Raw genomic sequence first — 24923 nt, 5'->3', positions numbered from 1 at the left:
TGTTTGATAGTTGAAAGTTCTTTCTGTAATTCGTGGGGAGTTGAACAATTAAATGGCTTCTCCATCTTGTAAGAACTGTTCCTATCAAGCCATTTGAGTCTGTTAATTTCAGACTGAAATATTTGGCAAATATTAAATTTTCTGGTGCTAACGTGTTGATAATTCTTAATCAGAATTTAAATGTTGTTACCAGTTTTCCTGCCTTCTCCCTGAAAGAATCTCATGATATCTTCAACAAAACATATACGAGTAATAAATTAAAATGCGTTTTCGTTTACATGTGAGAAGCCACTATTCAAAAAATAGAGTACATCTAAAGCATGTCTCTATTAAACAATTCGTAACTTAATTTTATTTATTTCGTTGATGACATCCAGTGTTTTGTTCACTGTTATTCGCATGCATGCAATCCTTCCTATTTAAATTCATTTTTTATATCTGAGGGTTTCATTATTTCAGTATTCTATTATGAACGTTTGGTCACTCTCTATTTCAGCTCCAGGGTGGCTGTATCATGAGTTTAGTTGGTTTTTGCATCTCTTCTTGACTAATATGCAATTGACCTGGTGTCGTTAAACATCTCTTGGTGATTTCCATGTACAGTGTCTTCGTTTTGATACTTCAAAAAGCGTATTGCCAACAAAAAGGTGTTTACAGAAATCTAAAAGTCGTTCTCCTCTTGCATTCTTCCAAATCCTGCATTTATTTCACACCCTCTCCAACCACTGCATTAAATCCATTACAACCAACAGTTGCATTTTACTGAGATATAAATAAGCATGTAGAGAGGATCGCAATCTCTAAAATGATCAAGTATTCTGAGATAGATTCGAAGATCTAATACGAATCGCACTATCAATGAAAAGTGTATCTGTAAAAAAGAGTTTCATTAGAAACTTTTGTACGTTAAGGGGACTTTATGTTTGCTGCAATAAAATACAAATATTTCTTGAAAACAGGTTTTCGAGATTCACACGGGACTGGAGTACCTGGTTTAGGGTGTTATGAACGTTTATAATATAAAGAATTTTATCTTTTCATCACTTATCAGTGGCCAGCATGTAGTGTTACAATTACACCGCCCTGCAGTTTTTCATATCGATCTCATCTACGAAAAGCTATTTGTAAATCTGTACTACATTCTATACCGTGGGTTGGCAATGAGGATATTTTTCGTAATTTTTTTTAATCAGTTTTGTATTTTGTTATTTTGTATTGTTAATTTAATTTTTACAAAGCCTGGAAACTCTGCTAGAGATGAAAGATGAAACTTTCTCAAGCCATTTCAGGATAATAAAGAGGGTCGTATACTCACATCGGACGATGAAATTCAATCGCACCTAAAATTTCACATCGCACCAAAAAAAAAAAAAAAAAAATCAAAGGGCGAAATTGTTTGAATATTAGCAGGACATTTTTCATTCCAAATAAATATATTTGGAATGAAAGTATTGGGGAAAAATTTTAATTAAAGTAATTAAAGATTAATCTTTAGTACATACTTTGCATTTCGTTGTGGTATCTTTTTCATTTTCCTTCAAAGGTTCTTTTGGAACTTTTCCTGTGAAATTCTTTTCCCGGGTCGTCTGTGCAACATCCAGCAATAGTCCGCCATCAAGTTGACATTCCACCTGCTCTGATACCGTATTTTAATCTCCTTGATGTCTTAGTGGAATCGCTCTCGCTGACAGTTCTCTGATTCTCAGGAAAGTAATCTAAATGAGAGTTGAGAAAGTGCACTTTTAAGCTCACGGAGCATCCCAAATCCTTGAATTTCTGTAGCATGTCTTCCACAATCGTTTTATAGTTGAGATTCTTGTGATTTCCTAAAAATTTGATCACTACCTCTTTCAAAGCTTTCCACGCTTCTTTTTCAAACACGCCCATTTTTCTGCCATTTTTTTTCAAACAGTTTATCCTTCATACGTTTCCTGATGTCCGGACCAATAAAAATATCTTCTTTCAATTTTCCTGTAGATAATCCTAAAATTTTGCACAGATGTATTTAAAACACTTTCCTTTTTTCGACAAATCCTTGAAAATTTGCTTCATCAATTCCAGCTTTATGTGAAGCGGGGGGTAAAAGAATTTTTTCCCGAGCAACCAAAGTTTCGTGTAACACATTTTTACTTCCAGATTCTAATGCGACTCTTTCCGGCCATTCCTTCTTGATCCAATGTTGCTCTCGATCTCGGCTGTCCCACTCGCACAAAAACCACGGGTATTTGGTGTATCCTTTTTGTTGTCCCAAAATCATAGATATGACTTTACGATCACCCCAAACTGTCCATCCATGATCATTGTACTTACGTTTTCTGAGAATAAAGACTAAATTTTCGTATCGTTCTTTCAAATGCACGGAATGTGCTACTGGTACTGAAACATACTTATTATAATTATGGAGAAGCAAAGCTTTGGGGCTTATTTTTGAGGAATCGTAAACGACATCCTATTTTACGTTGAATTTGCTTCTCAGTCCGGGAATATCGCTACAGTAAACTAAATCACCTTCCTCTGAAAATTAAGGAAGAAAATCTCTTTCTCTATATCTAAACGATGAGAAAGAAGTGCCAGGCGCTAACAAATTCTTTTCGTTTAGTCTCGAGCCTAGCAGTTCTGCAGATTCCTTAGGAATACCCAAATCTCTGACCAAGTCGTTTAAATCAGTCCGCGAAAAAAAGTTCCATTGGGCCACTATCTTTGTATTCGTCATCATTGAAAACTTCTTCATTTGAATCGCTGCTGAGAGGTTCTAAAATTTGTGGAAGTGTTGGCACGGGTATTTCAGGACCATGTTCCACTGGGCATACTGCAGAAAGCAAATTAGGATAGGAAATGTCTGTTTTATTTTTCACATTAAAACCTCGAACATTCAAACAACAGAAGTAACAGTCATCGGTATGGCTGCGGGGTTCTCGGCATACCATGGGAATTCCGAAGCGGAAAGATTTTGTTCTCTCTTCGACCACCTTGTAAGTTCTTCTACACAAATGGAGCATACTATATGCTACGCCCCATAGCTTATCTAAGTCAGCAAGTTTCACCCCAAAATACGCATAGTACACTTTTTTCACGAAATCTGTAATGTTTCTTCGTTGTTTTTTTACCACTAACTCCCCGAATATGTAGCAGAAAATGTTAGGTGATTTTTGCAACCTCTTGAAGCCATTACAAACACCACTTAAAACACAGTTAAACGAATTTTAAGGAATTATATCAACATTATTACATGACACTACGTAAAAACCTTTAAAAAACCGCAAACACATTCAATTAAATCTTCACACTAACTTTGAAAATATGCCAACTTTCAGAAATATGATAACCTTAGTAGTCAACGACTAAAGTTCAACTAAAGAATCACACAAGAAAATGTGTCTGTGAAAACAGGAAAGTCATCCAGCAGAAGAGCCAATTGCACTATGCTTGATTATTTACATTAGCGGCAAACGTTTTGGCGAATCGACACTCTCTTGGTGACAAGAGAAGAGAAAACAATTTAAAATGGAACGAAAATAAATGTTTGGATACGAATAACAAGTGTTCGAATGCTTGAATCCAACCAGAGATATGAATGAACCCAGAAATCATGAAGATTCTCCAATTAAAATTAAAAGTGGATGAAGATCTCTGTGAATGTTGCTCAACGGGAGAAGAATCAACACTCGATTGTGGTCCGAAATGCCTTCATGAAGAACAACTTCCATACATACAAGGTTTACTAATGAAAAAGTGCACTGCCTGGCATTCGGATATACATGTGAACTAGAGTGAGTGTTGCAGATCTGCGAGAACGGTAATTATATTAAGAGGGCAAGGCTGCCCTAAAGGGGGGGGGGGAATTAAGTTCCAGTCACTGACCAGAACTGAACTTATGACAGTAGGTAAAGTACTCATATGAAATTCTCTGCATGACATGGCTGTATTAGCTGTGAATGAACAGATTTAAAATCGTTGTTATTCAAGATGGATGATGTTCTATCAGTTTATGGAATTAAGATAAATACAACAAAAAAAAATTAATGGTGACAATGTCAAAAGAACAAAGGATGATAGATAAAGGATATGGGATTTAACTGAATTCTGCAGACTTCTACAATCTGATGATATTACGGGATTCAACAACTTAAATTATAAAGATATACAGGAACTGCATTATTTTGAACTAAGGAAGGACTGCTGTAAGATGGACTTTTCGTGAAATATTTCTGTGAAAGACTTGACTACTCTTTCACAGAATCAACGCCCAAAAAGTATTGTACCAGAAGATACCGCTAACAGATGAGATTGAAGGAAAACACCAAGTGAGTATTCAGAAACTCAACTGATTAGTAATGATCGTTTTCTTTACTTATGCACAGTACTTTTATTATCAACAGTTTCATTTTCATTATTTATTCGCAGGAAATAGGAAAAAAACACGAATGTTTTTCACTGTTAAGGATTGGCAAAGACGACGTGGCACATTTTTCTTGAGAATTATGTTCATCTTCTGATATGAATGCTATTATTACACTTTCTGGTTGCATATAAAGGTATCTATTATTATTATTATTATTACGGACAACTCCAAGGAGTCCTTAGACTCAACGAGGGAGGCCCTAAACAACTACTCAACATCCACACAGTATCTATCATACTTTGCCTTGAACCCATTCACAGTCGTGGCACCCACAACAGACTCTGGCAACTTATTCCACTCATTCACCACTCTCCAAGTAATAAACCTAGCTCTAACACCCTTGCTAACCACACTCTTGCCCAGTTTCCATGGATGGCCCCTAGTCCTCCCACCACCAGTCCTGTTCTGAAAAATATCCTCTGAATTAATCTTATAGAAACCCTTCAGTAATTTGAATGTCTCAATCATATCACCCCTTTCCCGCCTATCAACCAATTTCTGCACCCCCACAAATCTTCAACCTGTTCTCATAAGGTTCATTCCACAGACTTGCTATCATCTTGGTCACTCGCCTCTGGATCTTCTCCACTTCCTCCACATCAAAAAGAAACCCTGTCTCCCAGATCTGGGCACAGTAGTCAAGATGGGGTCTTATCAAGGTTCGGTACAGAGGTACAATAACTTGTTTGTCTCTGCTCGTCAAAGTATTCTTTAGTAACCAAGTGATTTGATGAGCTGATTTAGCCACTTTTGCAATGTGCCCCGTAAACTTCAACTCCCTATCCACCAACACTCCCAAATCCCTGGCCTCGTCAATCTCCTGGAGTACAGTTCCACTAATGTGGTATACTGCTGCTAATCGTTTCACCCCAAAATGCATAACCTTACACTTTGCCACATTAAATTGACATCCATTCTCCTTATCCCAGTCCTCCAATCTATCCAAATCATCCTGCAAAATTTTGACATCATGTGCATTCACTATTGCTCTACCCAACTTTGCATCATCGGCAAACAAATGAACAGTTCCTCTCAGATCCTTTCCTATATCGTTAATGAACAAAGTAAATAGTAGTGGTCCAAGAACAGAACTTTGCGGCACACCACTAGTCACAGGTCTCGTCTTTTGAACTCTACCCCTGAATAAGCTACTCTCTGGTATCTCTCCGTCAACCACCCTCCTTTCCATCTCACAACCCTATATCCATCCCCATATGCTGCAGTTTACTGATTAGAATTCCATGTGGTATCTTGTCAAAGGCCTTACAAGGTGCAGCAGTATCACGTATACCCATTACCTTTATCCAGTTCGGCCATCACTGTGTTATAAAACGTAAGCAAGTTAGTGAGGCATGATCTACCCTTCACAAAACCATGCTGGCCCCCATATCGTATCCCATTTTCATCTATCCATTCCTGTATTTTTCTCTTGACTACTTTCTCCAAAACCTTGATAATGACTCCTGATATGCTGATCGGTCGGTAATTTAGCAGTCTTGGAACCTCCTTTATGCAGTGGAACTATTTTCCCTTCTTTCCACCCCCTCGGGACTAACCCAGACCCAAGACCCATATTAAACAAAATGGTCGAGGCCACTGACAATTTTTTAGCCGCTTCACGTACGACACGAGCTGGTATACCATCCAATCCCACAGATGTATTGACATTGCGGTTTTTAATATACTATTCACCTCCATTTTATTCACCTCAATTCCCGTATAACTACTGGTTCCTTCATTCCTGCAATATAACCACCTGGATGATATACTCTTGCAAAGTGCTAGCTCAGTAATTCCACTATATCAACTGATTCAGTTACTTCCCTACCATCGGCATTCCTTAAAATCATTCTGCCGTATACATTTTTTCTTTTACTTGCAGCATATCGATATATAAACCTGAATGTTATAACCGAAGTTGAGAATATTGTACAGAGTAATACCGCATACTCTATTTAGTTATATAATATTACAATAGATTACTGTATAATACAGCATTATAATATGATTTTTATATAATAAAATATAATTGCAAATTCGAAAGTTGTAAGCTTGCTGCATATTTCCAGGTACGAGAAAAATGTCCCATTCATCGCAGAAATTCGCAAATTCCAATGAACAGAGTACTGGTGAATTACTAGTGGCAAAAAAAAAAAAAAAAAAAACACCCATTAAGAAAAATAACTCGGTTATTACGTAGAATGTACGGCCTTGTACAGAGCGGAAAGCTCGACATTATACAAAAATAAATGAACCAAAGGAACATTAAACATAATTACCTAAAAAGACAAATTAATCATAATGCGTGATTGATAATTATATAAGAAGATGAACTGGGTATCACAGAAACCCATTGGAGAGGCAAAAGGTCACTTTAACTCACATGTGGCTAATCATATCTGCTCGCATTCATTTAGCAAGAATGGGGTTACATTAATTACTAGCACGGCATTACACAGATCTATAACTGGATCCAATCCCATTAGTGACAGAATGATCTCAATAAGAATTGACTGTAAACAATTAGCAATCATAGTTTTTCAAATTTATGCACCAACTGCTGATACAGATGAAGAAACCATCCACAACTTCTACAGAGAACCGAAAAAAAAAACATATTAATCATAATGCGCGATTGATTTAAATGCAAAAATTGGTATGAGGATGGTCAATCATAACAGGAAAGTACTTGGAGCTTTTGGCTTGGGCGACCAAAATAGCAAAAGGCTGATTAATTTCATTTTAGAAAGTTTAGAGAGATGAATATAAAAAACACTTGCTTCAAACTCCATAATCGGACTATACACCAGGAGATCACCTGGTGACAGAATCAGAAACCAAATTAACTTTTTCTAATCAATCAGCGATGGACATCCCTGATGAAAAAAAATGTAAAAACACTTCCAGGTGCAGATGCAAACTGCGGCTCAGATCATCAACTTCTCATAGCAGATATAAAAATACTTTTAAAGGTGAATAAAGTAACCAATCCTTCAAGAATAGAGTTCTCAAGAGTTAATAGTAATTATAATTACTAACAATTATAATAACGGAATTAACTCATAAAATATTCTTTATTAGTAGAATTTTCACCTGAGTATCACAGGCATCATCAGTACAATGACTAATTAAACAATAACTGAAAAAATCTCTCTCTCTCTCTCTCTCTATATATATATATATATATATATATATATATATATATATATATATATATATATATATATATATATATATATATATACTTTTTTTAAAAATAAGTTAAGTTTCGGATATTCAAGGACCGTTTTTAGTTATCTTACATTACCCTTAGGTGGCACCTTGTGAATATGTCAGTTATTGTTTAATTATCTTTTGTACTTGTACTGATGATGGCTGTGATACTCAGGCAAAAATTCTACTAATAAAGAATATTTTACGTGAGTTAATTCGGTTATTATACTTGTAAGTAATATGTCTACTCACGGTATTACCTTACTGAAACTGAAACAGTAATTATAATATTGCAGTGGACAACGGACTTTCAGAATTAACTAACGGTATAGAGGAAACAACACCGGAAGAACTTTGGTGACATTTGGTGACTTTTTTTGAGACAGTAAAGAATACAATCCCCGAAAGAACAAAAATAAACAGCCCATGGATCTCAAGTGAAACAATACTTCAAATTGAAAAAAAAAAAAAAAAAGGATAATCGATGCAAATGGACTCTAATAAAAATCAAACCAAAGATCTATTGAAGAAAAAAACTAGAAACTTTAAACTAAATACCTATAGAATAGCTGATTCAAATAACCGAATATTTTAACCGATGCAAATGTCGTACGTACTCAAGAGATGGAAAAGTTAAAGAAAATTTTTATAAAGATACTATTATCTCATTTCAAGACAAGAGAAACTCTTACAAAAAGAACCGAATGTTTTAAATGACGAAATTGAATGGGCTTTGAAAAAACTCAAGGAAAAGTAAAACACCAGGGTTCGATCAAATACCAAGTGAACTACTCACAACCATCGAGCCTAATGGAACTGAAATTATCTGTAGACTATGCAACAAAATTTAGGAAACATGTATTTGGCCAGAAGATTGGGTAATATCTTCCACAGGACCATTGTATATATCTTCTATATATCAACTATATGACCATTGCACTGATTTCACATGCAAGCAATATTCTGTTATATGTGATTAAAGAAAAACTACATTGAACTACGACTTCTAATTGAGCAGGCTGGTTTCAGGTCTGATAGAGGTGCCGGGGATCAAATTGCAAACATAAGGCAGTAATAGAAAACACCCACGAGTTCATTATCCCAATGTATCTCTGTTTTCTGGACTATACCAAGGCATTTGAGATTTGGGAGGGAGTCTGGAAATGTCTGAACAAAATGTTAATTACAAAATACCTAATCAACTTAATAAAACAATTATATGACAAGAACACAGCAACAGTGAAGATAGACCAAAATATCTCAGAATGGTGTAAGAAAGAAAAGGGGGGTTAGGCAAAGGATGCATCCTATCTCCAGACCAGTTCAACTTCTATAGTAAGTTCATAATGAGAAAAGCTCTTGATGGGTGGAAAGGTGGAATTTCAACAGCAGGAAGGAAGATAAACAATCTCAGGTATGCAGATGTATACTCTGCTATAACCAGTAATGAAATAGAATTGATGTTCACTTGTTGGGAAAGTAGAAGTGGAGAGCGTTAAATACGGACTTAAAATCAACAGAATTAAGACCAAGTATATGACGATAGGAAAAGAAGAAAAAACATCTACTCATAGCATCAACTTAGAAAAAGTAGAACAGTTCATAGAACTTGGAGTTTTCATAGATAACAAAGGGTGTTGTCATACTGAAATGAAAAGAAGAATTGCTATAGGAAGAAATGCCATGACACAACTAAAAAAGACATGGAAAGATAGAAATATTTCCAACGCTATCAAATTTAAACTGAACCCCAGTATTTTCTCAATCGTTCTCTAAGGTGCAGAATCATGGACACTTGCTAAGAGAGACAAGGAGAAACTTGACAGCTTTTGAATGTGGTGCTGAAGAAGGATGCTGAATATCTCATGAATAGATAAAAAAACCAATTTCAGATTTCTCAATCAATTAAAACATCAAAAACAGACTGGGTGACATAGTCGATAAGAAGATACTTCAATATGTTGGACATATAACACCACAAGAGGATGATAACATCGAGAAGGAAACCATGCAAGGAAAAGTAGAAGGAAAATGCAGGAAAGGAAGACCAAGAGCAAGATGGATAGATCAAATCCAAAGGATCTCAAGACTTTCCTTGGAAGAAGCAACTGCTATGACAAGAGGTAGAAGTAGATGGAGAAACATTGTTACCAAGGCCAAGAGTCCTCAGGCATGAGGAGATTGATGAAGAAGTGAATTTCAAATATCACTGAATTAAGAGAAACATTTTCCGAGTTAAGTTATGTTACTGAGGCAGATCCTGGAACAACTCTCAAAGAGAAGATTATACAGTACTAATTTTCGTCCTGACAGTGCCTATTTGATAAACCCTCAGATTTGACTCACGGCTTCGAAGTCTGGCGATTTTCACCATCTCATTTTGATATGCCGAATAATGCTGAAACGTTTTACCAGATGTTGGTGTATCAAACTTTTCTAAAGAAGAATAATGACTACTTTATCCCTACAAGACAGCACGTTTGTAAGCATACCAATAATATTCCTGCTATTTTGCTAATTTTTGTAATAGGCCTCTCTAAAATTCGAATTCTTCTCAGCCACCAACCACATATTCGTAGACTGATCAATATCCAGAAGTGAAACTTCATTAATATAATATACAGGGTGAAATCTTTTCAACCGAAATTGCACAACTCCACATTTTGCCACATTGATAGAAAAGCCACTGTAATGTTAGCACGATGTCGGCTTATTCAAGTCATCCTGAAGGATCTCTATGTCTATTTTATTTACTCTTGTCATCCTGAAATTAGCCTTACCAGCAAACAAATTAATATCACTCATTAAATTACCTTAAATATCATTAATAAAGAAATTAAACAGGAATGGACTGTTCATTAGAATGTAGAAGAATAGACCTTTGCGACATGTCACTGGTCAGCAACTTAATCTTTGACTGCACACCACGACACATTATTCTTTGATTTCTCTCTCACAACCGTCTTCCTATCCAGTTTACCAAACACCCAATCCACCTGTGTACACAGACATAATGCCCTCCATAAAATATCATATTCTCATATAACCATTTTTCAATTCGATCTTTTACTGAAGAAGTTTAATTCACTTCTTCGGTAAAAGGTCTGTAATTTTCAACCTATGGTTGGATTTGCCTTTATGTTATGGCAATACCTTGCCTTCTTTCCACTCTCTTCGAATTCTACCAGATCCAAAACGTAAATTGCAAAGCATAGTCAAAGAAAAGATGCGTCGAAATCCTATTTAATCTCGTGGCAGAATTCCACTTGAGATTTTGCTTTGAGAAACTACGAGCTGGAAATAGACGAGTTGGGAAGATCCCAACTCGTCTATTTCCAGCTCGTAGTTTCTCAAAGCTCACATCAAATTCTGTCACACGAGGAACTGACTTAGCTGCAACCTGGCGAAAACCTTTCGCAAAATATTCACTCAAGAAATAGAAAAAAAGTTAATGTAATAACTTACTTGGGATTAAAAATTGATAGTAATTTGATTTGGGAACAGCACATCACCGAAGTCGTAAATAATTATCCAGCAGGAGCCTATGAATAAGTTACGTTAAACTTGTGCTACGGCATTTTATCGTAATTGCAAGTGGTTTTTGTGCAAAATAAGCAGTAAAAGAAAAACTAAGAAGCCGATTACTTCTGCACAACTCGTAAGTAACCATAGTCTGTCAAATCAGTTATTTTGTACAATTAAAAACAGCCACATGAAAGCGCCCGATATACCTACAGGGCGAAGTAAGGATGGCGGCAACAAAACTCGACAAAGAAAGATTAACTCGAATGCCGATGTAGCGCCGCCGATCTCCAAAAAACCAAATGCCAATACGATTTCGGAACTTTCCGACGGAAAACGGTAAATCATTAAAAGAAGACGTCGGCAAACTAGTAGGAGAATGCAACTTCGATCCCCGAAATATCGTCAAATTCCATCGTTTCTGACCATAAAAAAAGAAAGGACGAAACGAACTTTCCACGTGTCGTGAAAGTAACGTGCGACATACCGACAAACACATTCAAATTTATAACGACGATAAACAAGAAGCTAAAGGACACTTTCCCCCAGTCGCGCGGAAGTGCTCGACCTGATTTAATTTTTGCCCAGAGAGATCAAACACGCCAACTCCGAAGACAATTAGAAGAAAAACGTCAAAATGGAGACAACAGTTGGATGATAGACTACAAATAAACAAAACTAGTGCAAAAACCAAGTGACGCCACTAGGAACCACCAAGGAGACCGGTATGTAGGCACTGTATAGGAAATGTGCAAGACCCTTGCGGTCAAATCAATGCCTCATAGAACCTTGCATATCCATTTCACCAACATCCGTGGCCTCAAATACAACCTAGCTTAATTGTGTCCACTACCGTCTACAGTCCACCAACCCTCACCTACACATTTTAACAGAAACTCAAATCTCACCATCTCCCCAGCACTATCCATTTCGACCTTCCTAACTATACATTATTCAACTCCTTTCGACCCATCAGCTCTGACATACCCTGCCAGAGAGCAACTAATCTAGAATCGCCCAACTTCGAACCTTCTTTGGCTGAAGCTATCCCCCCCCCACTCAGTCAAATTCATCTGCTGTCTCTATCGCTCTCCTAATACCACCAACCACTCTGAGCTCTTTCATTTCCTCTCCTTAAAAGTTGATTTCCTTCAGTACCACTCTCCTGACAGTGAAATCATCCTCCTGGGTGATGATTTTAATGTCCATAACACCAATTAGCTTTCCTCTTCCAGTTGTACAAATCCTACGGGCAGAGATACTAAAACATTTGCCATCACTAACGACCTTACACAAATTGTTCGCAAGCCGACCAGAATACCAGATAACCCGAACTAGTCACTCCCACACAAGAGTAGTTTGGCACTATAACAGTGCCAAATGGGACCGTCTCCGAGACTACTATGCTTCATTCCCATGGTTGGTTTATTTTTTCTGGTCTTCCAGTCCAAACATATGCACCGAACGTATCACCAAATTAATCACTGCCATGAAAACATGCATTCCCAACACTACTCTGAAATGCCGTCCCAAAGCTGTATAAATGAAAAATTAGGCAAACCACAACTGGCTCAAATCAAGAACCCATCCTCCTTCAATGCCTATACTGAAGCCCGAAACAGATGCAAGAAATTATCAATGCTTCTAAAACAGAATTTGAACGGGCAAATAGCAAGAAGCTTGCAGCCTGTCCAAATGGCAACCATGCCTTTTGATCTCTTGCCAAGGAAATTGGTCGTAACCTTTGCTTTCACTATTCCGATCCCTATCATACCCAGACAGCTCAATTGCAAAATCATCCACAGAAAAAGCTAACGTCATGGCTTCACACTTTGCCTCCAATACACATATAACTGACAATGGCTAATAACCTCCGGTCATTCCAACTGCCCAAAATACAATTTTTCTGTATCCTTTTGTCACAAAGAGATCATAAACCTGTTGTCTAAATTAGACACAGAGAAGTCTCCTGGACCTGATGGCATTCCTCCAATTGTCCTGAAGGTCTGTGTGCCAGAACTGACTCATCCTTTAGCGTCTGTACATACTCTCTTACTCCAACGGTATATATCCCAAAGCCTAGAAACTGGCCTATATTCAAGCCATTCCTAAAAAGGGTGACAAGTCACTGCCATCTAACTACCACCATATCCCACTCACTTCAGTACTCTCCAAAATGATGGGAAAAAACATCAAATCTCAACCTCTACTCTACATTGAAGATACCGAGCTATTAAGCGACAACCAGTACACATTCCGTCGATGCCGATCAACAGGTGATCTACTCTCATACATTACCCATCGCTGGACAAATGCCATGGAGAAATTTGACGAATCCCAAGTAATTGCACTTGATATCCCCAAAGCCTTTGACGGGATTGGATTTCTGCAGATAGATTGCCAGCTTCCTGTCTGAACGCACACTATGTGTGATGGTAGTCGGCTCCCTAACCTCTCACCGTCCAAATAATGCTATGGTCCCACAAGGTTCAGTTTTCTCACGACCCTCTTCCATCTGTATATCAATGACTTACTTCAGTTGAACTCCAACCCAATGCACAGCTTTGCAGACGCCAGCACATTGCACTCCTCCCTTTCATTTGATAAACCTTACCCTACACAACTCACTTCAACCCAGAGCATCAACCACCACAGCCCTTCTGACCTCCAAGCCATCCTCCAATGGGGCTCAGATAACCTCGTCTACTTCAACACTAGTAAAACCCAGTTCTGTCTTATTTCTCACAAAAAAGAACTATTTCCCCCAGTATTATTTTTGATAGCACTCAAATTCCCAGACAAGATGAGATTTCTCTTCTCGGAATTACCCTGAAATGAAGCCTCTCCTGGCATAAACACATAACAACTATTGCATCCTCAGCTTCCAAAAAACTAGTTTTTCTCTTTCGCTCAAGAGGCTACTTCACCTCTAAACAGCTGTTAACCTTATACAAATCACAAATCCACCCAGCTATCGAATACTGCTCTCACATTTGGAGTGGAGCTCCTTCCTAAAGGTTCTGTCAAAATGCTTGACTCAATACAGGAGATCAATTAGACTGATAAATAACCCATCTCTTACCAACTCGCTCCTCTCACTTTCACATAGATGTTTCGTCTCTGCAATTTGTATATTCCATAAATATTTCCATGGGATATTTTCATCTGAAACAGCATCAATAATTCCCCCACTCTGTAATAAGCCCATTGGAACACGTACAGCTACCGCCCAACATTCTTTCAGAGTACACCTTGAAATCCACAGAACAAGTTTCTTTTCCTCCTCCTTCATCCCTCCTACTGCAGTACTGTTGAACAGTTTCCCCCTTGACGTATTTCCCAAGGAATACAACATGCAGGCTTTTAAATCAAATGTAAACAAGTTTCTCCTTTTCCAACCCACTATCCACATTTAAATATGCTAAAAATTTTATATTCTGCCTGGATTCAAAGTACACTGTAATATGGTATTTTAAGTCGGGGAGGAATGTATCGCACTAGGCTGAAACATCTATGTAGTTTCGACTTAGAATAAAGTAATTCAATAATGGATACTGCAATATGTAATAAATAGACACACACTAAATAAACATAATATCCCTCAGATATTTATACGCTTATAGGGTACTGCTATTCATGAAAATACGATAAAGAATACATAAATATCAAACAAGATGCTTTCCTTGATAGACATAAGGGCATAAAATACATAGTTCCTAAAGCAAATAAAGAAGCAATACACAAACATTATACGTATTTGGTGCCAAAAATATTCAACACACTACCTTTAACAATAAGAAATGAAACTAACCTAAACAAAGATAAAACTCGAATGAAAGAATATTTTCACACCGAAATGATTTAGCTCTTTTCAAAATAATTGTATAAATGGTTGGTTTTTTAATACAAATCTAGCAGATTTGTATTAAAAATATCCAGTTTCAGGTGTAAAATGTAAAAATTCTAAATGCTACTTAATTACTTTGTTTTATTTTATTTTGTTCCTAATTAATGTTATGCAACTTTCTCTCTACATATTAGCATGTCTCCTGTTATATCATCATGTTATTACAGTAAATTATAATAATAGATAATATGAATATTATATGGACGTACATATGTATGTATAATGATGATGCATTAATAAACGTTTGGTAACGTTATGCATATAACCTAGACGAGCTGTTGCTCTTACGTTACACATAGGACTGTTATATATATAATTAAGAATATTTAGAATATTATATAATAAGTTGCAATATTTTATAATATATGGAATATTACATATAATGGAAATGTACCGTAATCATAATAATAGTAATATAACCAATTCGAATAAAGTAGGCTTACCGCATCGTACAAAACCCGTGAAAAATATCCTAATTTCCAATCTTTTTCTAAATGGCACAAAGTCATAATTTCTAACGAATGATGTTCGAAAGTAAGGCAAGAAAGTTTGGTGTAAAGTCACTTAAAACCTTGTTTAAAAACTCGATTATAATATTGCTCGAAACGACACTGAAATTGCAAACTTCATTACGATCAGCTATAAACATGGAAATTACATATAAGCGACATCTAGCGGAATTAGTCTTTTTAGTAAGTAGCATATTAATGTAATTGCAGGGGGTGGGAATGTTAGCAGTGCATGGGATATAATCAACAGGTATTTAAAAAAAGCAAAATCGGAATGTATTCGCATGGGCAGGAAGATAAATAACGTAGGTATTAGATGCATGAGTATTAGTATAAGGTGTGATCTTTAAAAAAAAAAAAGAAATGAAAAAAAGAAAGAAAATAGTATGGAGGAATCACAAGGAGAAAGGTGATCATCACACTCACGAGCATTACGAAGTTCAGGATAGAAAGATTACCAGCATAGTAAGGATGCAAAATCAGATTATGAGAACACCTTAACCAAGCAGATGAAACAAAAAATTCCACAGAATTCGTTCATGGCAAATAAAAGGAAGAATGACTTTGGAAGGATAGCTTTAGTGGGCGCTGATAGAAGCGAAGTGACTGAGTCAGATGCAGTAGTAGAGTTACTGAGTGACAATTTTCGAAGGTCTATCACCGAACTCAGGACATTTCTGTCTTATGTTGCAATAACCGATATGGGAATTGAAGTGAATGACTCAGAGATACTTAGGATATTGTAGAATTTAAATGAAAATACCTCAGTATGTTTGGATGGGATATCAGCACTGGTATTAAGTAAATGTGCAAAGGAATTGCCAATACCACTTACTTGGGGATTTAACTTAGATATGAGCTCTCGCAAGATCACTAGGTAGTGGATGGATTGTGAAATAGTTCATTTGCATAAAGGAGACTTAGTAGTGTGGTAGAAAATTGCAGGCCAATCACCATCTCAGGAATGGTGATAAACGATTTCGAAAAGTTGGGTACAGACATAATCCAGAATGGGTGAATAAGAATATGATACTATATGGGGTACAACATGGTTTTTTTAAACGTCAGTCTTGTCTTTATAATTTATTAACTTTTTTTATAATAAGCGAGTGCTTATTATAAAAGTGAAAGTAAGCGATTGCTAATACTGTTGTAGAGATTATGGTTTTGGAAAAGTTGTTTAAACTCATAATTGAAAATGGCCTGATAAGAATATGATACATGACTTGTACCACCGTGACAGCCAACTCCGATAAAAAAAATGAAAGTCTAAACTACAGTACTGTGTGACTCTGCTGAAGCATTTGGATATCGCATGTTAATAAGTTACCTACACTAATGCGAATGGTCATGAATTTGGGTGGAAATCAAAGAATAGTGTACGATAGAGTACATCAAAGTTTAAGTAGGACCAGTGGTGTGCCCAGAGCTCTTCTTGATTAATCCATTCCTGTTTATTTACTACATGAATAATAACGGAGATACCACCATCAAAGGTATTAAGTTGTTTGCTAATAACGCCGATGACTCAAATAGACATAGAAATCCTTCAGGATTATTTGAATGACTTGAGGGTGTCGGAAAAGGATGACGATTTTTTTTTAATGTACCCAAAGGTAGAGTTATGAATTGAAAACGTCTTTCAATCTGCATATACGAGGGTGGTCTGAAATGTGCTCGGCCTAACAATGAAAAACGAATTTATCATTTCAAAATTATTTTTATTTTTCAACATAATCTCCCTTAGGACTAATACATTTATTCCAGCGATGCTCCATCTTCCCATTCCTGTAGTGGTTCTCAGTAAGATCTGCAAAATACCCCTCTACAGCTGCAATTACCTCTTGATTCGAAGAAAAACGAGATAGAAGTCAGAGGGAGAAAAATCTCGGGAATAGGGTGGATGTTCCAACAATTCATAGTGCAGATCCCTTAATTTTCCCATTGTCAAAACTCTTTTGTGGGCAGCTGCATTGTTCTGATGAAAGATGATTTTTTTCTTCTGCAAACCGGGTCTTTTATTACGAATTTTTCGTCTAGTCTTTAAAAGACCGGAATAATGTTTCCCGGTTATTGTTTTACCCTTTTCAAGATAATTAATAAACAAAATGCCTTTCATATCCTAAAACACCGATGTCATAACCTTTCCTGCTGGCGGAACCGACTTTGTCTTCTTTGACGCGTATTTTGACTGTTGTCCGGATTCTGATGTGTTATTGTGAATCCAAAACTCATCCATAGTAATAAATCGACGAACACAATCAATTTTACTCTTGTTAAAACGCTCCAAGCACTGTTCAGAGATTTTCATGCAAGTGCGTTTTTTATCTACTGTGAACAAGCCCGGCACCCATCTTGCTCAAAGCTTTTTCATATGCAATTTTTCATGCAAAATATATCCTACACGTTCTTTTGAAATGCCTATAGTCTCAGCAGTTTCACGTACTTTGATTCGCCGGTCATACAATAGCATATCGTGCACTTGATCAATGATTTCTGGTGTTGTTACATTTTTGGACGTCCTTCACGTGGATCATCTTCAACGCTGGCACGGCCACGTTTAAACTAGGCAGCCCATTTCCTAAATGTCGAAAACGAAGGAGATGAGCGCCCGTAACCTTTTATGAACTTCGAATGAATTTCTTTTGGCGATAAACATTCTTTTACAAAGAATTTTATAATATAACCACACAATACTCGATTTTATCCATTTCAAGAGATACAGACAACACTTTTGCTTCAGAGAGCTGTATAAAACAAACTACTTGATGAAATAACTTGCAATTTCACATGGATAGAAGAAACAAAGAGTCGGTTCACATTTTGCTTGAACAGCTGAAGGCTGTAAACTTTGGGTAAGTCAGAGTGGGGGAGACTGTTCCTAAGGACAGAAGTAGATGGAATGCAAGAGGAGGCAGTGAAGTTGGTTCAATTAGTTTCGAGATGGACTATAAAAGGGGTGTTGGTCAGCAGTAGCTTTTTTAAAGATTTTGGAGGAGAGTGGAAAAATAATAGTGGCGAACATAGCAGAGCACTGTCCATGAATGTATATCTGTAGGAGAGGCACAAGGCAGAAACTGAACATCTGCTAGAGAAGAAGGAATTAAAGTGCGTGCGTGTGTTTGTGTGTGTGTGTGTGTGAGAGAGAGAGAGAGAGAGAGAGATCATTAGTTAGTCGGATTGCCTTGTCCTGGATAGAATCGAACAGTCTTAGAGAAGATTTTGGCGCACCACCCCTAATATAGGAGCAATATTCCATAGCCTGGCAGATTTGGACTTTGTATTAGAGTTTGCAGTTGTGAAGATTTGTGTTAATGTCTCACGCGAAAAAATACACCAAGTTTTTGGAGAGTGAACAAGATACAATTGAAATGTAGATTTACCAGAAAAGTTCGGAGAGATTCCATGTTTATGTTCAGGTTAGTAAAGTTATTAAACATTCTTGATATTTGTTTTTGTCAGAAGACTATGGGAGCTATGAAGGAGCCATTGTTAGTGGAGTTAATGGAACTTTCTGCAGGTCATCAATACAGGAATTGGAAGAGATGAGTAATGCTTGTAATTTCTCCTTGTTCTCAATTGAGCTAACTACAGTACCATCCGGGTGTGAGAGTGGAGGAAATCTCGGTGGGTGGGCAGAAATTGCACCCAATGGTCTTGGCAGGGACAAGACGAAAGGACTGCTATTTGTGCAGGAGGACAGCTTGCAGCAGTTTGCCATTTCAAAGTCTGACATGGACTTAGTGATGGCTCTTTAAAAATGTTAAAAGCTGCAGCACAGGCAGAGTGGACAGCAAGAGATTTCGTCTTGAGCCATTCGTGGTAAGCAGAGGTTTCTTTTACAACATTGACTCACTTTTTTGAGAACCAAGCCTTTGATGGTGGCTTAGAATTTGGAGTGGAATAAGAAATGAAAGCGTTCATTCCTGAGAAGATTATTTCTGTCATTCAGTATGAGGGGTTTTGATGAGAAGAACTGAAGCAATAGCCGGACCACGATAAGGAGGAATATAATTCATTTGGCTCTTCATATATCTAATAATTCATGGAGATCCTCCCATCTGGCAACCACAGTATATCTGGAAGGGAGGGGGGGTTGTTAAAAGAGGTCAAATGTGTCAACAAATTTGAGGGGTTTGTCAGGTATTGTGGTAGGAAGATTGATGATCTGAGATAGGTCATTGTTGGTGACAATACCTCCGCATCCCTGCCTGCGCGATCGATGAAACTGGAGAAGGAGAGCCAAAATGAGTTGTGGACTTGGAAGTATGGAAGAAGTATAACATCACTATTCTGGTATTTCGGCTACAGAAAATTCAGCTTTAGAAAGAGATAGTTGAAGACGTTAGAGCGGTTGGTGGAGTTGAAGAGTGATAAGAGAGCATACAAAAACAGCAGGTTGATTTGGGTACAGGAATTTTGAGCTGAGCCATATCAAACAGCAGAGATTCGTGGATTTGCAGTCTGGCATGGTATGTCGATTCTGGTGAATGCACAAGTGCAGCCTTGGTGACGAAAGAACTGTGTAATGAGTAGTTTGGGCAGCTGAGGTGGACAGGTGCTGATGGGCTTGCCAGTTAGGGTCTGAACGTAATAGTAATTCTGGATTCGATGACTGTAGGTGGGGGAGTGCACGTCGTTTATATTGCTCTTTATTTAGTCCATGGATGTTGGTGGATTGTTGGTGGGAACTTATTTTTTATGGTAAACATTGGTGTTGTTGGGTTGTTTGCTTGGATATTTGATGTTTTTTAAGGTTGAATTTTTTGTTTTGTTTTTATATGTTTTTGAACTATTTTTGTATCAGTATTTTAGAGATTCGCAATAAAATTGCATTTTTTTTGAGTTGTGGTTCATTGTATAGATGTCGCGAATAACAATATAATAAACAAGTGGATGTCATGTCTTGCTTGTTGTATATGAAGTCTTCTATTTTACGCCAATTTCGAACAGTATTATAGTCGCTGTTATAATCGCCAGTGCTGTTACACAATCTCGGTAAGCATACGCCAGTAGGGACAGATGGGATATCAGCACATATGCTAAAAATGTTCATTCGAACGGTTAGGCCCTTGATATGTTTGTATAATTTGAGTCTTAACTGTCGAAAGATCCCACAGCAATGGAAAGAGTGTATATGATATGTCCAAATATCATATCGACCTATCTTCATGTAGGGAGTGATTTCGAAAATTTTCGAGAGGTGGATTCACAGACAAGCTTTACTTTATAAAGAACAGCATGGATTCAGGAAAGGATAGTCATGTCGGAGAAATTTGCTCTTATTTTATAACTGTACAGCTGCGTTGGTTAAAGGAAACCGACGCACACTATGGTAATGTCAGAATTGCCGAGGACCATCAGATTGGATACCACACGAAAAGCTGTTGCATGAACTGGAAAACAGTCGATGGAATATACGCCATTAGTTTGGATAAATGGGTAAGCGGCAGACACATATCACAAAGCGGTATATTGTGGGGTGATGCAAATCTGCCAGATGTAAGGTGATCAGTAGTATGCCTCCGGGAGCAGTCCTCTCACTACAATTGTGTAGGGCAGAGTTTCCCAAAGTGTAGTACGCGTATCCCCGGGGGAACGCGAAAGGTCGTTAAGGGGTACGTGGCAATTTTCGGCTATTCATAATTAATGGAGTCATTATATTTTTCAATAAACAATGCAATTAGAGACGACCTGGATAAAACGGCACTAACTAATGAATCACATCCCCTCTGCAACAGAAACTGCTGTGTACACTAAGCAAAACCATATGTTTCCGGTGGAATATATGGTGTGCTTGACACCACCCCCGTCGTTAACGTCTTAAAACTAAGAAACATATAGTGAATGTGTTTCAGATATTATGGAATTCGGTTAAAGGGAATTAGCATTTTGACTCAACTGCTGAAATGCTAATTTGTCTTTGGTTCGCGCGATCTTTTGTTAATGCCGCACCAATCATATGCAGTTCTTCGCTGCTCTACGTATCTCAAGTCTTGTTAATGACTGATAATTTTTGCTTGAAATAATGGGAAAGAAGATGACGCTATTTGAGTAGATGACTTTACCGATGCACACAAAGAAACTGTTCTTGATGCCAAAAGTAGTGGTAGCGAGTAGGAGCTTCTTTGTAAGTCGCACCATTTTCAGTTTTTTTTCTGAACACTTTTTTAGTTTCCAAAAATTCCCGCACGTATCTCGCAACACGATTTTTTAGTTTTAATTTTGGAAAAAAAGTTAGAGTTATATTCGAGTAAATACAGTATTGTTTTTTAGCTTTCGAATTCCTACGTATGGATCATTGGTTAAAGATTGGATTTATAAAACCCCCAAAAGAAAGCAATATAGTAAATACAAATAGCTGTAAGCAACAAGAAAACGTTGATATTGCATCTGGATCAAATGAAATTGATAAGAGTGTATCATCTGACATCTCTAGAGAACCAAAATTTAAAAATAAATCATATTTTTTGTTTGCATGAACATATAAATTCAAATAAAATAGATATTTAATTTTAATTAATATTTTAAATTTATTTATTTATTTTAAATAATTAATTAATTTATTTTTTAATTAATTAATTAGGAGTACTTGGTAATAATGAAGATTTAAGAAGGGGTACGCGGATATCTGAAGTTTGAGAAACACTGGTGTAGGGTATATATTATATAAATGATATTGAGAAGGGCGATGTAAAGATAGACAGGGAAATCAGGTATGATACTGATACACAACATTTATAGGACAATTTATATCGGCCGGAAGTGTGGTATCATGGTTATAAATGTAAAGTCGTCACTTTGGGATGACGAGATATCCAACGGCATAATGCTTTAGTGTGATTGTGATTGGAGTAACTGATGAGGCTAGTAATGTTGGAATTAAGGTGGACAGGAATTTGAACTTCACGGATCTCGTAGCAAAAGTGCTAGGATATCTTTTGAGTGAGAGGGTGTTATTGAATGTGACTTGGTGAAATTTTGGGGCCTATGGAGAGAGTATGCACAGGACAAGGGTCATACGTGGACGTCAAGTTCCTGTTTGGCTGTGATGAATGGAGTAAGAGATAGGAGCTAGTTCGTTTCTCTCATCTCACAAAGCACTGAGAGAATGAAACATTTGGCATAGCGAGTGCATGTAGTATGAGTGTGTTTAAGGGAAGGTATGACAGCTTGGGTGGCTGGTGGCTAGCTTCCTTGTTGGTCAGATAAATGTTATAAAGATACGGAGAGATATGGCAGAGGTGTAGCATTCCACTCGAAGACAAAGGATAAAAGAGACCTTTCCATTTCAGAAATGTCGTTTTTCCTCTGGGTAGAACTGCTATCAAACAGTATTAACAACGCTGGTATAACAATTTTTGGAAGCTCCAGATGTGGTGTTGTTACGCGATGATTTGCACATGTTGGTGCTATGGGCATAGAAATGATTATTTCTGGTCATTTTTTGCTCTGCTCTGAATCTCTTACAGAGTTGCTAAGTATAAAATCATGCACTTGGCCCACAAATGATGCATTGTCATGGATATTCAGAAACTCCAGGTCATGATTAACATCCCCAATTATTTGCTTAAAGAACTAACATATGCAAATGCTCTTGTAAGTGACAACACCACAGTCACAGCCACCTGCAATTGCTGAACCTCATTTCGCATCACGAGCGAAAAACAACAGAACAACTACTCTATCACTTTGAAATGTGTGTTTGATAAATGAATCAAGTAAGAGCAGTCCAACAACAGAACCCTGTTGTCATCCCCATTTATCTGCCCATGTACACACACACTCGGGCGCATGCACACAACAAAACACCTCTATTGTACATGACTGAATTTTCTCTGTTGTTGTTATCCTGCCTGAGACTTTTTTCCCTTTACAAGCGCAGTTCTTCCTCACTACTCCTCTCATCTTCCTCGCCTACACCTGATATTTCTCGTGCATTTGCACAGGGAGGGATTGAGAGAGGATTTTCCTCCATAACATCTTTCTCCTCCTGTGCCTAGGATAATTGCATGATTCATTTATTTTACCAACTCTGTTTTTTTAAAAAAGAAATATTGGATTATATTCCTACCCTTAGGAATCTAATCCACTAGCACATTCATGTGGTGTGTGAGATGTTTACCCTAAAAGCAGCTGAAGGAATTCACTCTCGTTATTCCCAATGGTGCTTTCCTGCTTACAGTGAGCATCCCGCAATTAAAAGAACCTGTTCTTGCTTGTCACTTGCCAGTCATTCAATATCTGTTTGCTGATTTCAAGATCACCTCCTTTCGCATTCCTGTAGCCTGCAACAATATCCTACGTAATATCGAAAATTCCTGTTCCACGTGATCTCTCACCAAATGAAGTCAAACCTGTTGTCAGTTTCATTGATGTTCCACCTGCAGGGATCGCAAGTCTTATGAAATTTATTCCTTCTTCTTACAGAAATATGTTAATTTGTATATATTCTGTCACTCTCTGTCATCATTCGTCTCCGAACAACGATTATTGGAGTGACAAATTCTATCCAAGAATTTCCCCCTTCCTTCATGCTACTCCTTTCATTGACATATAACCTTGCACCTGTTTCGTTCTTTCTTTTCCAAACATTCCTCAACCTTTATCATTCTACAGAAGAAGTATTCCATGAAGAGTACGAATTCATTAATCTAGTACTTTAAACAAAATAGGAATGAAACAACAAGAAAACAAAAATGCCATTTTGTAAAGTAATGCGGTCAATTTCTTCTTACGGAGTACTACGAATGAACAAAAATTACGCCGCACAATTCCACAAGTTATTTCACACCACAATCGAATGTTGATTTTTTTTTCTCCCAGAGAACAACCCCCACAAACATTCTCATCTTCTTGTAATACCAAATGTTATTTTTCTACTTCGTGTGTTTATTTCGATTGAAACATTTGCAACTGAGTTTCATCATTCATTTGCTTTCTCCCAAAAGTATGTCAATCCACAAAATAAATGTGGGTTCTGTAAAAAAATCACTCGAAATACTAAGAATCAGATTGTCAACATATTCAAAAATTGACTTGCACTGAATTGTCATTCGATTTTCACTTTGTCTGTCCAGATGACAGTTTTGATTTCGGGTCACTTTCAAAGGTCTAATGGTCTTGACTTGTTGTCGCTCCTCCTTGCACTTATTTTGCATTCAAATAGTCTATTTTAAACGGACTACATTCTTCTGACTTCTGTGTTTTGTCTAGTTGCTGCATTGGCGTTCTTGTTAAATGTGCTACTAACATTCACACAATACCCTACTTTGAGATTTTTTAGATACTTTGCTCCAAATTTGTTTGTAATAAATAAATCCACATTAGATTTTAGAATCGCACATTACCTGACCATTTCAGAGACCGT

Source organism: Typopeltis vanoorti, chromosome 24, assembly GCF_054136105.1.
Source record: "Typopeltis vanoorti isolate ZY-2024b chromosome 24, IOZ_Tvanoo_1.0, whole genome shotgun sequence".
In the NCBI taxonomy this organism is placed as follows: domain Eukaryota; kingdom Metazoa; phylum Arthropoda; class Arachnida; order Uropygi; family Thelyphonidae; genus Typopeltis; species Typopeltis vanoorti.
Note: the sequence above shows the minus strand (reverse complement) of the source record.